Source organism: Myripristis murdjan, chromosome 1, assembly GCF_902150065.1.
Source record: "Myripristis murdjan chromosome 1, fMyrMur1.1, whole genome shotgun sequence".
In the NCBI taxonomy this organism is placed as follows: domain Eukaryota; kingdom Metazoa; phylum Chordata; class Actinopteri; order Holocentriformes; family Holocentridae; genus Myripristis; species Myripristis murdjan.
Window position 1 is genome coordinate 21,209,754 of NC_043980.1, and position 13,929 is coordinate 21,223,682.

At 42.6% G+C, this 13,929-nt stretch overlaps 1 protein-coding gene across 12 annotated transcripts in view; it reads right to left on the reverse strand.

The window, feature by feature from the left end:
• rbm47 (RNA binding motif protein 47) overlaps positions 1-12,029 on the reverse strand; it is a 38,443-nt gene extending 26,414 nt beyond the window's left edge. For 7 of the 12 annotated variants that reach the window (XM_030052579.1, XM_030052563.1, XM_030052555.1 and 4 more), the window contains exons 1-2: positions 10,944-11,072; positions 10,180-10,356 (exon numbers count right to left, since the gene is read on the reverse strand). The gene's annotated coding sequence lies outside the window, so the exon portion shown is untranslated. The other 5 variants (XM_030052530.1, XM_030052519.1, XM_030052509.1 and 2 more) reach the window with 5 other exon arrangements.
• Positions 12,030-13,929: the final 1,900 nt, after the last annotated feature.

The window sequence follows — 13,929 nt, forward strand, 5'->3', positions numbered from 1 at the left end:
CTTACAGCTCCCTCTCAAGCCCCAACCTCTGATTCCTGTCTGATCGGCCTCCCCTGGTTGTGCTTCACACACATACATGTGCACACACATCCACCCACTCTCACACACATGCTGGCACAAATCGGATAACACACACAAGCACATGCACACACACAAATCCAAGGTCAGAATGTGTGTAACAGAGGAGGAAGAGTTCAGCCTGTTAAAGAGCAGGTGAAAACACAGTTGTGGTTAAAAATCCTATGGGCAAAATGCATTCGCTGTGTTTGGTTGTTACACTTCCTCATGCAAAGGTTTATCTCACATCCTTTAGCAATCCTGTAGCTTCAGCCAATTCTGCTGCCCCACTTATGATTAACACAAATGACTCAGCACAAAAAAGAGCAAAACAGCCTTTTCGCCCTCCCACCACGCATGCCACACACACAAGCACACACACAGAGGATCTGACATTAAAGTCCAATATTTTTTTTCCTCTTTCCTGATGAAAGAAGTTTCCCCTTTTCCCTAGAATTTGGTCAGCTGACACTCTGGTCATGTGGCTTGTTGCTAACCAATGGCGGCGCAGGGGCAATGTGTGTAGGTGCTACAGTCACCGCCAAGGTCAAGGAGACGGGGAAGGAGAGAGAGAGGAAAGAGGTGAAGGAGCAAGAAAACCAGAGAACACACAAACAACTGCACAGCAACACACATTTCTTCTTCAAGAGGGAGAAACAAAGAAAGAGAAATATAGATAGAAGGAAAAAAGAAAGAAAGAAAGAAAGACATAAAAAGAAAGACATAGGAAGAGAGAGTCATCCTCATGACTTTAAACCGCAGCTACTTATTATCTGTCCAGTAACCACTGTAACGTCAATATGGATGACTGTCCTCTCTCTCAGCACTGATGATCATATCGCTGCGGCATTTTTTTCCACTTCAGCAGAAGGATCACATGGTCTTTTACACAGGTTAAGAAAATTTTGGACTCATGGAGCCTCATAATAGAATAATTTATAACAGAACAAAGAATGACCAAACAGAATAAAACAGAATAAAATGGTATAAAAAAAAAGACTTTAAGAACAAAAAAGAATAGAGCAGAGCAGAACAGAACAGAACACAATAGAATAGAGCTGAAATGAATTACAAATGTGAGCAGATTTCAGATTATAATCTAAAACATCTTTGATGGTATGAGCATGAGCTTTACTCAGGGTTGAATTTCTATTCTACGTACAGTTTTCATAAAATAATTGAATCCATGAATGGATGTCGTCATTTCTTCTGACTGTTGTGTCTCTTTCCTGAAATGACAGGTTGACAACCCAACCCATAATATCTGTAATTACATTTAACCGCACACCTGTAAACAACAAAAGACCACATAATAAAGCAGGATAGACAAGTGAGAGTCATCAGCACCCAAGGGTGGTGTGTGTACGAAACTGCATTTACAGACACTTCATCTTGTAGTGATCTTACACTGGAAAATTATGACTGTACTTGCTTTCCTGGAGAGAAAAAAATCTGTCCCTTTGAAGCACACACACATACACACACACACACACACACACACACACACACACGCACACACACATGCAAAGACCAGGAAACTGAGAAGGCAAAGCATTAGAGGCAGATAAGAGGTGAACAAAAAAGCTGCTGGAATTCAACATTGGCCAACGCCAGCTAACACGCCTCTCAGTACAGAGACAGATCCACAACACACAATAACCAGAGTGCTAAATACTGTCACGCACAGCGGGCCCAAGGTTTTATACTGAGGAAAATCATCCCGAGAAAGCCGAACACTGTATAATCAGTCTGTGCACCTGCTCCGCTCTCCCTGTGGGCGTCGGGCAGAAACTGTGTAAGAAACAAAGAGGGAGAGGAGGAAGAGTGTGAAAGGAGAGTGTGAGAGCACGAAAGAGAGACAGACCAAGAAATATTTGTGCGAAACAGAGACGAGAGAGAGGGAGGGATGAGCCTGCGTGCATTTATGTGTGTGTGTGTGTGTGTGTGTGTGTGTGTGTGTGCGTGTGGCCACTCTGTATCAGTTTTGTGAATGGGATCACACAGGCAGCATTGGCCCAAGGAACATTCCATTCCAGTAAGCCAGAGGGGTAGGTAGGAGTAGGCATATGTGTGTGTGTGTATGTGTATATATGTGTGTGTGAGAGAGAGAGAGGGGTTATCATGAGATACACAAGTCATTTCTAGCTCGGGAACCCCAAACAAAACTTACAACCCCAACATCACCTGTGCTCACTCTTCTCCCCCTCATCTCCCTATTAAAAAAAGCCAAAGTAAAATTATCTGCTACACACACACACACACACACACACACACACACACACACACACACACACACACACACACACACACATCCACTGGCCTGCGGTCCAGACAACTAGCCCATTGTGTGCACAGCAACAGGTATGCAGGGAAGAGCCTGTTGGAGAACAGGCAGTTGGGTGCTGTGCAGGGGCGTCAACAGGACCCAAAAAACACAGAGGTCAAGAGGCTGGGCCGGGATGGGGTGCAGTGGGGTTTTAGGCTGGGGTGTGCTTTTTTTCTCCTTTAATTTACTAACTTAATTGAGGATGCATCTTGGGGCTATAAATGCTATAGACATGTAGATATGTCTTAAATCTGTGAAAATTATGAAGATCACACCTACCTATTCTAAAGGAACTGCAGCAGTTCTTACTCATGTATGAAATTAAATATACACTGCAAAACCTCAATCTTAACCCTATAAAGCCTGAACTATGAAAGAATTGGCAGAAAATTCCAATTTTTTGAAACTGAACCCTTTATTTAGTCCTATAACATATGTGTATATATATATATATATATATATATATATATATATATATATATACATTCAAAAAATATGTTATTACACAACCTTTCTGGTGTATGATACATGATGTACTTGAAGTGCCAATGGTCCAGGGTGAACAGGGGAAGTGTACAAAGGTATACAACAGTATTTTGGTCAAGTATTGATTAAACTGAAAACGAAAAATGGAATTGAAAATGTGTATCATATATGATACAAATGGCTTTATAGGGTTAAGTACCCATTTAATGGCAGTTTTGAATGGAAAAAATATGCCAGTTGAATGAGATAATCCTGCTTGCTGAATCAATTGTCATTTTATTGATAGTACTAGTAGGCTCATCTGCCTTATTCCACCTTGCTTCAACATATTTATACTTGATCCCAGAAAAATAACTACACAAGACTACAGCTATATCAGCTTTTTGTAATGTGAATTGAGAGATTTCCACGCCCACAACGCACTTCGCTTGGCTTCAGATCGGCTGTCAAACTGAAACTCAAAGCCAATTGCAGCTGCGTCATCCCAAGTGCAACACGGACGTTTCAAGCAAACATTTTTTTAGTCAGATTTTATAGAACTGTCTGCTTAGGATGGGTCCACTTCACCACCACATACATACAAGACATGGTGGAATTCAAGAGAGAAAGCAGTAATCTTTGCACAAAGTCAGTAGTTCATCTCTTTTATTCAGTATTACCCTGAATTACTATGAACGGGAAAAAAAAAAAAAAAAAAAAAAAACTCAGAAAAATACGAAGGCCCAAGGATCTTGGTGTCCTCAGTGGTGGTCATGGCCTTGATGTGTGTGTGTGTGTGCGTGTGTGTGTGAGAGAGAGAGAGAGAGAGAGAGAGAGAGAGAGGGAGAGAGAGAGAGAAACTGAGAGAAAACCCTACTTATACCCCCTGTTCACAAACATGAAGCTAGTTCTCATTCTGGCCTTGTCTTAGAGCCAGTTTGTAAAAAGTGGAGACATTTGTAAACGTCTCCACTTTTACAGCAACAGGATAAACCACAGCCCAAAGAGATCCTACAAGAGCTACAGGGAGATAAGCACCCAGACCAACATGCAGAGGGCCTGCACCTGAAAGGACACCCTGCTGCAGCCCAGTCCCAGCCCACCCCCCTGCTGCCAACCCCACACAACACACATACACAGACTGTGAGCAGAGCAAGTCCCACCCTGTGGCCACCCTGTGACCTGAGCATACCTGAGCACCAAATGCTCACTGAGCTCTATGCAACCATGGCCCAGGCCTAAAACCACTTGAATAATAATAATGCGGTAAACAATGGAATACAAATCCTTCACTATTTCAACCTGGAATATACAGTGTCTGAGGTTGACTGCCTTTGGTTTTAAGGGCAGAAACTCAAACTTCACCAAAGAAATTGCAAACAGGGTCATCACTGTCGTACAAAAGACTTTGCACAGTGGAGACAGTCCCACTGGCTGCCCTGTAAACTATAGAGAGCTGGTAGTACCATCCACCAAACTAACAGGGATCAAACAGGGACCAACCCCCGCACCCCGCACCCCCACCCCCCCACCCCCCCTTTCAAATCCCCATATTTTGAGGACGACATGTTCTTCATCCGAGAGGAGGAGGTTAACCATTTCCAGTCTCATGGCCACAGCAGATTACTTCATCGCTGACCTCAGCATGGTGTCTCTCAGAGCATTCACTGTTAGCCCACTAACACCCCTGTCAGACCACAGCAAAACCACAGTCTACCTGAACAGATCAACATGCAATCATGAGGTATCAAAGCCAGCTGAACGGCATGCTATTGCAGAAATGGAAGGAGGGTAGTGTTGAAAATGCAATTAGGCAACAACATATACAGTCACTCTTAGACCAGTTCCTGGAAAAACCTTTCAATGCAACAGCAAAGATGTATCCAGAGCAGTAGAAAACCCTAATTATATATTTGACTTTTCAGCCTGTTTATCAAACTTAAAGGCCTCAAATAGAAATGCCCAAAAACCCAATGAAAAACAATGACAAACAGTTTGACAATGAATGTAAAAACCTCAGAATGCAATTAAGGACAGAGACTCAACCAGAGCATCCATCTTCAATATGGTGAAGCATTAAAATACCGTTAGGAAAAAGGGACCAATATGTTAGGCACCAGGAACATCCCACTGAGAAATCCATCTAAACAAACCACTTCTGGGAAAACTGGAACAAACTAAAATATTGAGATGTATGGGTCAACCACTTCTCCAAACTCTTTGGTCCCATAGAGAAGAATGAACACCAAAAACACAAGATAAACTACAACGTTTAGAGTCAACTGTAAAAGATGATCAGAACCTGCAAGGCTCTCCAATTGCACTAAAAGAACTACAGGACAAAATAAAACCACTTGAAACAAAGAGGGATTGGGATGTTGGGAACATCCGAAATGAAATGATCAGTTCCAACTCCAAGTGGTAATACTAAAGCTCTTTAACGTCATCCTCTGCTCTAGGATCTTCCCCTAGAGCAGAGGATATTTGGATATTTGGATCCGAAGACTGCTAACGGTGGTCTCAAAAAGAGATAAATTCAACCTGAATAACAACTGTGAGAACCTCAGGAAAATGCTCTGCATGATCATAAAACACAGACTCCAAACTCTTCCCTGAGCAAATCCCAAACTGTTTTTTTTTCTTACCAAATAATCATACAACAGACCATATTTTCACCATCAGCACCCTAATTGACAACCAAATGAATAAAAACAAAAGCAAATTATTCTCCTGCTTCGTTAATGTCCAAAATGCCTCTGATTCAATTTGGCACAAGGGTCTGCTGTATGAACTGTCAGAAAGTCGTGATGGAGGAAAAACCTATGCCATCATTAACTCAATGTACACAAAAAACATGCCTGCTGCTGCTTTTTGAACCACTTGTAAACGATTCAGGGATGTTTTGTTGAGGCAAGTGAAAGGGAGCTACAATAGCCACGGCCAGATGATATAAAAGCATGAATAAACATTTCCATTTCCACTTGAGACACAATGTCCCTGAGCTTTTCAATGTTTCTCAGCTGGGACAAACAAGAGCGAATCAGATCATTAACCGTGTTGGTCCAGATTCCAATCCTTCTTACGGCGGATTTCTTATTGTGGATTTAATAAACAGGGAAAGAATAATCAAGACTGATGATGAATTTTGTTGTAAATAGCATGCCTGACATTCAGTTTTTAGGCAGTTTACTGAAGCAATTTAGCTGTGTTTTAAGGTTTAAATGAGATATATAATTGAATATTATCCCTGTAGCAGCGATAGGGGATATCTTGCTTCATTATTTGTCCAAGAGGAAGTATATACAAGGCAAACAGAATAGGACCAAGGACACAACCCTGGGGCACACCACAGTACAGAGTTTCAGATGTGGAAGTGAAGCTTCCAACAGAAACTGCAAAACTCTTATCAGAGAGGTTTTTACCTTGCTAAATGAAGACAAAAGACACAATGAGAAGGGGCGAGGAGGAGGAGCAGACAAAGAGGAGGGAGCTGAAGGTGAAATGAAGCATTATAACAGCATTAGTGTGTGAGTGGAGGCAGGGAGGAGCACACAACAGGGGAGGAGAGAGGGAGGATGGAAGAAAGTGATGGGAGGACAGGGCGAGATAGGGGGTTTGGGGGGTGCACTAGTGTCACCGCAGAGGGAGGGATGGAGGGGTTACAGAGGGGTCAAAGGTTGACAGAGGGAAGGTGGGGGCGGCAAGTGTTGACAGAGCCTTCAAAGTCAGTGGATGTCACCTGTGTACACACACAGCAGTATGTGCTGTTCATGTAATTTTGTCTGAAGAGAAAAAAATGCACAACATTTAATCAAGTATAAGCCCTTAATCGCTGTAACAGTCTCAAAGGGCTTTACAGGGTTATAGTATATAAAAAAGAAAACATAACAAAACCAAAAAAACTAAACCCTCATAGTGGGCAAGAAACACAAAAGCCAAGAGGCGAAAAAATCTTGGGAAGAATCATAGAGAGAAGGAAGCCACTTCAAGGCCAGTCATGCCTAGTAAATAATTATTAGCTCAAATCAAATAACATTATAGTTAAATAATCTTTTTTTTTTTTTCAAATACAAAAGGAGGACAATGAAGAGGTGATAGTGGTGGGATGCTATCCACCTATTTTTATTTAAAAAAAAAAAAAAAAAAAGTTTGGATTTACACATAAGAAAACCTGAATCGAAACCCGGAATTTCTCAGAAAAAATGCAGTGATGCCTGATTGAAAAAGAATTTTTTTTTTGAAGAAACAGTGACATAGCAGGGAGTTTTGGCATGTGCCTCACTGTTTAATGATGCAAACACGGCAGCAGGCAAGAGCCCACATGATGTGTGGACGGACCTTTTAATGAAGATGTACAATGGAGTGAGGATGGTTGTTACCACTCGTCCCAGAGATAAGAGGTTATCAGATCTATCCATCTTCTGAACTGTTTGGTTGCCCAACTTTTCTTACGTAATAGACGGTAACAAGCTTATCTCAGAGTACTTGATGGAAATACACGGTGAGTTAAATTTTCTTTTGCTGACTTTTCAAAAATGCATTTAAAACATGCACAAAATTTGGCTGTCAGGATGTGAAACGACAACCGGACAACCGGACATTCTCGCCGAGTTCCTCTTGTTTACACAAAAAAGGTGGATTACTGTCCACTACTTCTGATTTTTTCTTACTACCTCACAGCTAATTTCTAACTTTTTTGGTTTGTTTGACATCCCCCTGATTCCTCCCCTTCGTCTCGCTGCTGTCTCGTCTTTGGTCTGATCAGAGGAGAGCAGAGTGATGGAGGGGAAGACAGAAAAGAGAGGAAGAATGCAGCCATTGTGCTTTCCAGGTATGTGTATGTTTGTGACAAACAGAGAGGGGGAGAGCGGGCGAGAGAGGGTGAGAGGGAGAGGGTGATCAGATCTTGTTACAGGTGTTTCATAAACAACACAATAGCACTAACAGGTTCCCCGCTCTCTCTCAGCTGCATTAGTCTCTTTACTCTGCAGTGCTACAATACTACTTTAGTGTTGGTGGATTAGGCTTATTCCTTTGTCTCTCTCTCTCTCTCTCTCTCTCTCTCTCTCTCTCTCTCTCTCTCTCTCTCACACACACACACACACACACACACCCACAGGATTGAATCTGTGCTTCCCCATTAGAAGCATGAGGTGATCATGTGACAGTCATGTGACAGGCCTGTATGTGTGTGTGTTAGTACATGAACACATGTGTATGTGTGTGTGTGTGTGTGTGTGTGTGTGTGTGTGTGTGTGTGACCCTGTGGACAGCATTTATGCAATTTCCCCTCTAGTGTTTGCTTTTAGGCCAAAAAAAACCCCCAAAAAACTTCCTTTTATTATAAATTGTTTATTTAAAGCTACACAGGTTAAAATCTAAAAGAAAGCTCTTGTTTTCTTGTTTTTCCACCCTCTGCTGCCCAACTCTCCCCTCCCCCTGAAACCAGAGCAGGCCCCAATACGAGCGCTGACACTTCAGGCCACTGTATACTTGCTGCGGAGACAAATTTGGTCTGATTCATGCAGACAAAAGGATACTTATCACATGAAAAGAGAGGGGAAAAAACAACATTTTTAGATATGTCTTGGATGACACTTTGTCCCTGTTTCTGTTGTGGAATGTGATACATGTGATTTGCCAGATAAGTATCATCCTGAAAAGTATGTCACCTCTTGAGCCCTCTTGCACAATATCTAATGAAGCTACTGCTGCTGTCACTACTGTTGCTAATGTGCGTGTGTGTGTGTGTGTGTGTGTGTGTGTGTGAGAGAGAGAGAGAGAGAGAGAGAGAGAGAGAGAGAGAGAGGGGAAGAGAATAAAGAAATTAAAAAGTAATTATTTAACTGCTGACAAGCACGCACCTATCACACATTTAACCTTGTGGACATATTTACAAAATATATTCACAAGGAAGTCAACTGAGACACAGAACACACACACACACACACACACACACACACACACACACACACACAAACGCAGAGGACAGTCATCTGGATTCATTTGAGTCATTTGGACACTGTGTCTCATAAAGCCTGGTATGTATAGTTTTGTGTGTGTGTGTGTGTGTGTGTGTGTGTGTGTGTGTGTATGTTACAGGTGTCTGTCACCCATGCTTGCATCTTCACAGAGTAACTGTAACTAATTTATTCAAACCATCTATGCCAGCGTCCTTTAATTAAAGTTGGCTCCTCTGAAAATTATTTACCAACCATATTAAATTATTTTTCTACCCTGTATCCCTACAGTGCTCTGTATAAAGTACAAATAAATACCATATAAATAATATATAAATACTACTCAGCCTCTGAGCTCTTGAAGCTCATTGAGAGAATGCCAAGAGTGTGCCAAGCAGTAATCAGAGCAAAGGGTGGCTATTTTGAAGAAACTAGAATATAAAACATGTTTTCAGTTATTTCACCTTTTTTTGTTAAGTACATAACTCCACATGTGTTCATTCATAGTTTTGATTCCTTCAGTGAGAATCTACAATGTAAATAGTCATGAAAATAAAGAAAACGCATTGAATGAGAAGGTGTGTCCAAACTTTTGGCCTGTACTGTATGTGTGTGTGTGTATATATATATAATTGTTTTTTCTTTACTTTCGTGTTTGGTCATACGAGAAGAGCATCTCCAAATCATTTGGCGTCCCAGGTGAATATATGAGGGTCTGGGCCCTTTCCATTGTACTGGCTGTTGGAAAGACAGCTGCTCTGGGAGAAATCAGCTGGATTTCCACTTTTATACACACAGACACACAGACAACTGCACATACACGCACGGACACAGGCGCACACACACACAACCATACATACACACTTACATTGCGTTTGCACAACAGGACACCCAAGGCTAACTGGCGCCCTGCTCAACCAGTTCCCCCGCACAGACACACACACACACAGACACATACACACACACACACACGAGATGACAAGATGAGACTGCAACTGATCACAAACACATCCCCACACTAAAACAAATAAACACCGAGTCCCTGTCCCATAACCTTCTAGTGAAGGTTACAGCAGTCAGCTGGGTCAGCGTGAGTACTGGGCCAGCTGAAGAAATGTCCTTCCCGATACCCACTGTGTGCATGTGTGTGTGCGTGTGTGTGTGTGTGTGTGTGTGTGTCTGTGCGTGTGTGTGTGTGTGTGTGTTCTTCATCCTCCAGGTGAGAAAACACACCATTCCCTCATCTTAGCCTCACAGGCAAACAAGCGAATGTTGAACGGATTGAAAGAAGATTAAAATGGAAAACAGAAAGAAAAAAGAAAGAAGGAATGAAAGAAAGAAAGAGAGACAGATGATGGGTTTGAAGCCAACCTGTGGGATGATGGGAGTTGTAGTCACAAAGTCACTGTTGTCAGTTCTTCTGCCACCATTTAAAGCACCAATCCAGCCTGTCACTTTCTCATCTTCTCTCCCTCTTCCTCTCCTCCTGTTTCACCGTCTGTCGCTCTCTCTCTCTGGCCTCTCGGTCTTCTTCAAGGCGCCTCCTGCCTTCAATGACAGGTCCGCCAGAGCATAATCAGAAGTTAGGGACCTCTCAAGCTCAGACACGTACACCTCTAACACAATGCACGTACACACACACACACACACACACACACACTGATAGAGAGGCCAAGTCAGAGTTTCTGTTCTCCTTTTGGTGTTTTTTGGACTGACTCAGATCCTCTGTGTTTGTCCTCTCCTCTGCTTCAGTCACGACAGTGCGAGTAGACGCAACAGCAGGAGACAGAGGGGGGAGTGCAGAAGGTCTCAAAGTGGAGGAGAGAGGAGAGAGGGAGAGTGCAGAAGGTCTCTGAGTTAAAGGAAAGAGAGAAAGAGAGAGGGAGGGAGGAAAGGCAGTGGTAATTAGTGAGTCTGTACCTGACTCTCACTGACATAAGCCCCACATTCCACAGAATAGAGGAGGGGGAGAGGCGAGGGAGGGGAGGAAAAGAAAGAAAAGTCCTGAAGGAACACACACACACACAGACACAACCACACACACTCCATGGACTAATGATCCCAGAGCAAAACAGCAACACCCCCGCTTCAAAAAAAAAAAAAAAAAAAAAAAAAAAAGAATATATCATCCTTACAGCACACCATAGTTGTCGCGTCCCCAAAGAAAAAGTCAAGGCTGCATGATGTTAGGTGAAGGCGCTGCGCTCCGTCATTTAAACGCACTGAAGTGACACACCACACACACACACCCAAAAAAAAAAAAAAAAAAACACACTTTCAGGGCTTGCAGGCTTGTGATGGTGTCAGTGACAAGAGCTCAGGCTCCTCTTCCTTCTCTTTTCATTTCAGTAAAATCTCTCTCTCTCTCCTGCTCCCTCTGTGTATGCTGTACACACTCCCTGCCCCTAAAAACTCACCAAACCAGAATCTGACTACCCGTTCACCCCTCCCTCCCCTCCGTCCTATCATTCCGGATAGGAAATGCTATCCTCCTGTGGCCCTGGCCAGTCCGAGTGTGTGTGTGTGTGTGTGTGCGCACAACCAGACCTGAATCAGCCAGAACAGCATTCCAGTACACTAAAGGAGTGTTCCCCGCACACCTAGTCCAAACCAAAGACCCATGCTCATTACTGATGATCACACACACATTTTGCCAGCATTGCTCATTCACAAAAGCATACACCCCCAGGTCACGGTGACACACTGACTTGATGCTGCGGTGCACACTCCCTTGACGTAGATTTCTTTCCGTAATGACAAGTTTCACTCACAACAGCTCACACCCGGCACGGACACCGTTCATGTCATGTCTGCTGCCGAACAGACACAGTTTCTCACCTTCATATGTGAGGCCACCGCCGTAAACCTGGCGTCAGAGGTGAAAGTAAAAGCAAAGGTCCCAATACTTCAAGCAATACTTGTTGAACTGGTGTTTCTTATTCTCTTCCTTCATTTCTCTCTCTCCTCTCCACCCACTCTTTATTCTTTCCTCATTTTTAACAGTGCAGTACTTGTTTGATCATGCAGAGCAGCCTCAACAGTCCAGTCCTCCAGCCTTCACCTCACATTCACCATCTGTGTGTATGGGTGCGCATACATGTGTGTGTGCGTGTGCGCGCGTGTGTGTGTGTCAGTGTTTGTCTACCTGAATTCCTTGCAGAACTTGGGGTGGGCGGGGCCAGGCAGTTCCTTCTTCCTGCTCTCAGGTGAGTAGCGAAGGTGACGTGTTCATGATAGCCGGTTGTCATGGAGACAGGGAGAGCGAGGACTTCACTGCAGTCAACTGACGGACAAAAGGGAGAAGTGGGGAAGCTGGGTTTCTGTTTAGAGTAACAACACACGCACGCACACACACACACATGCACCTACATACACACATACATTGAGATGCAGTCCCACACTCAGTAGGGAACTTGTGAGTGTGTGTATGTGTGTGTGTGAGTGTGTGTGTGTGTATAGGAAACTCAGATTGAGTCAGACATGCTCGTACAGAGAAATAACGTTTCGACACAGCGACTGAACTCTCCCTGGCAGGAGGCTGGGGCAGTTGGACGTGTTGCTCAATGCATTTCACTTTATGCTTACTTAACACATCTCACTGGCTAGCATACCGTTTGCGCGCGCACACACACACACACACACACACACACACACACACACACACAGAAATGTACATACGATATTGAGCAGATCCTACATCTGTGCCGTTACTGCGCAAAAAGATAGGCACAGAGTTCATGGCCTCCAGTGATCAGATTACAGCTCCCGAGGTCACATGTGACATTGTAAGTCGAAGTGGGTGAACAGTTTTTACAAATAACTCGCTGTCAGTTTAAATCTCATGTGGATTAACTCACTCAGAGGCAAAAACAAAGATGGGGTTTCTCGGATAGGAACAAGACCAAAATCTACATCGTTTCAAGTCTTTTAATCTCCTATTGAGTCTTAAAATATTTAAAAAATATTCAAACTGCCTAATCTCATAGGCGGAACAATCTGCCTATGAGATTAGATAATCACGCTTGATTTCAGTGCTAATAAATTCAGCCCTTTCTTTAATCAAGTGTCATTTTCTTGATACTAGTGGACTGACCTACCTTATTCTGCCTTGTTTCAACATATTTATATATATTGCATTCCTATTGGTGCACATAAAAAATCCTTGAAACAAGTGGGATTGTCTCATACCACTGTCTGATTTTTTTTTTAAGAAAAAAAATCAACTGTTTGACTTGTTTTAAGAAAGAAGCAAAAGGTTCTTATGCACGCCTGAATGGAGAATGGCAGAAAATTTAAAATGAAGGTAGCCCTCCTGCACAATAAAGTTCTGCATAATAAAGTTTTATTCCTCAGGCATCAGGAAGCCTGAGGAAGTTCAACGCACCGAAACGAGATGGTGTGTGGAAGTGTAACCTTTTACTTGTTCTTAAAAAACATGATTTTAAGACTCAATAAGAGATTGAATGGCTTGAATGGCTTCTTTAAATGCGGCCTGTCTGAATACAGCCTGTGTCTCTTTTGAAAATAGGAAAGTTCTTGTGCAATCAGTTGTCATATCTGTGGTGACTATGAGGATATCCTGTACTCACATACTGCCCCTTCTACCCAAAAACAACTTGATACGGTTTATCATTGTGCCCTGCGCTCTATTACCAGAGATAAATTTCACACTCGTCACTGTGTTTTGTATGAGAAAGTAGGTTGGACCTCTGTAGAATAGAATTATCTCACTCTTTTAAAAGGATCTTCTCTACATCACACCTCTCTGTACTTTTACTTTCTGTCCCTTGTACCATAATTCAGGACTGGCAAATTCTGGATATCCTGCATGTCAACTCTGACAAGGAAAACCTGCTTTTCAGTATGTCGCACCGTATAAATAGAAAGAATTATAGAGGAGTTTAAAATTTAAACATCTCATTAGGTGATATTAAAGCTCTAATTATGGAGCTACAGTATTTATTGATGTCTGCGACTGCCTCATATACATTTATGTTCCTGTGATTGATTTATGTTTATAATAATCACTTCACTGGTATAGTTAATCTCATGTAACCACTGTCAATAACTGTGCTGGAAAAAGAGAACTTGCTCTCAGTGAGTATTCCCTGTCTAAATAAA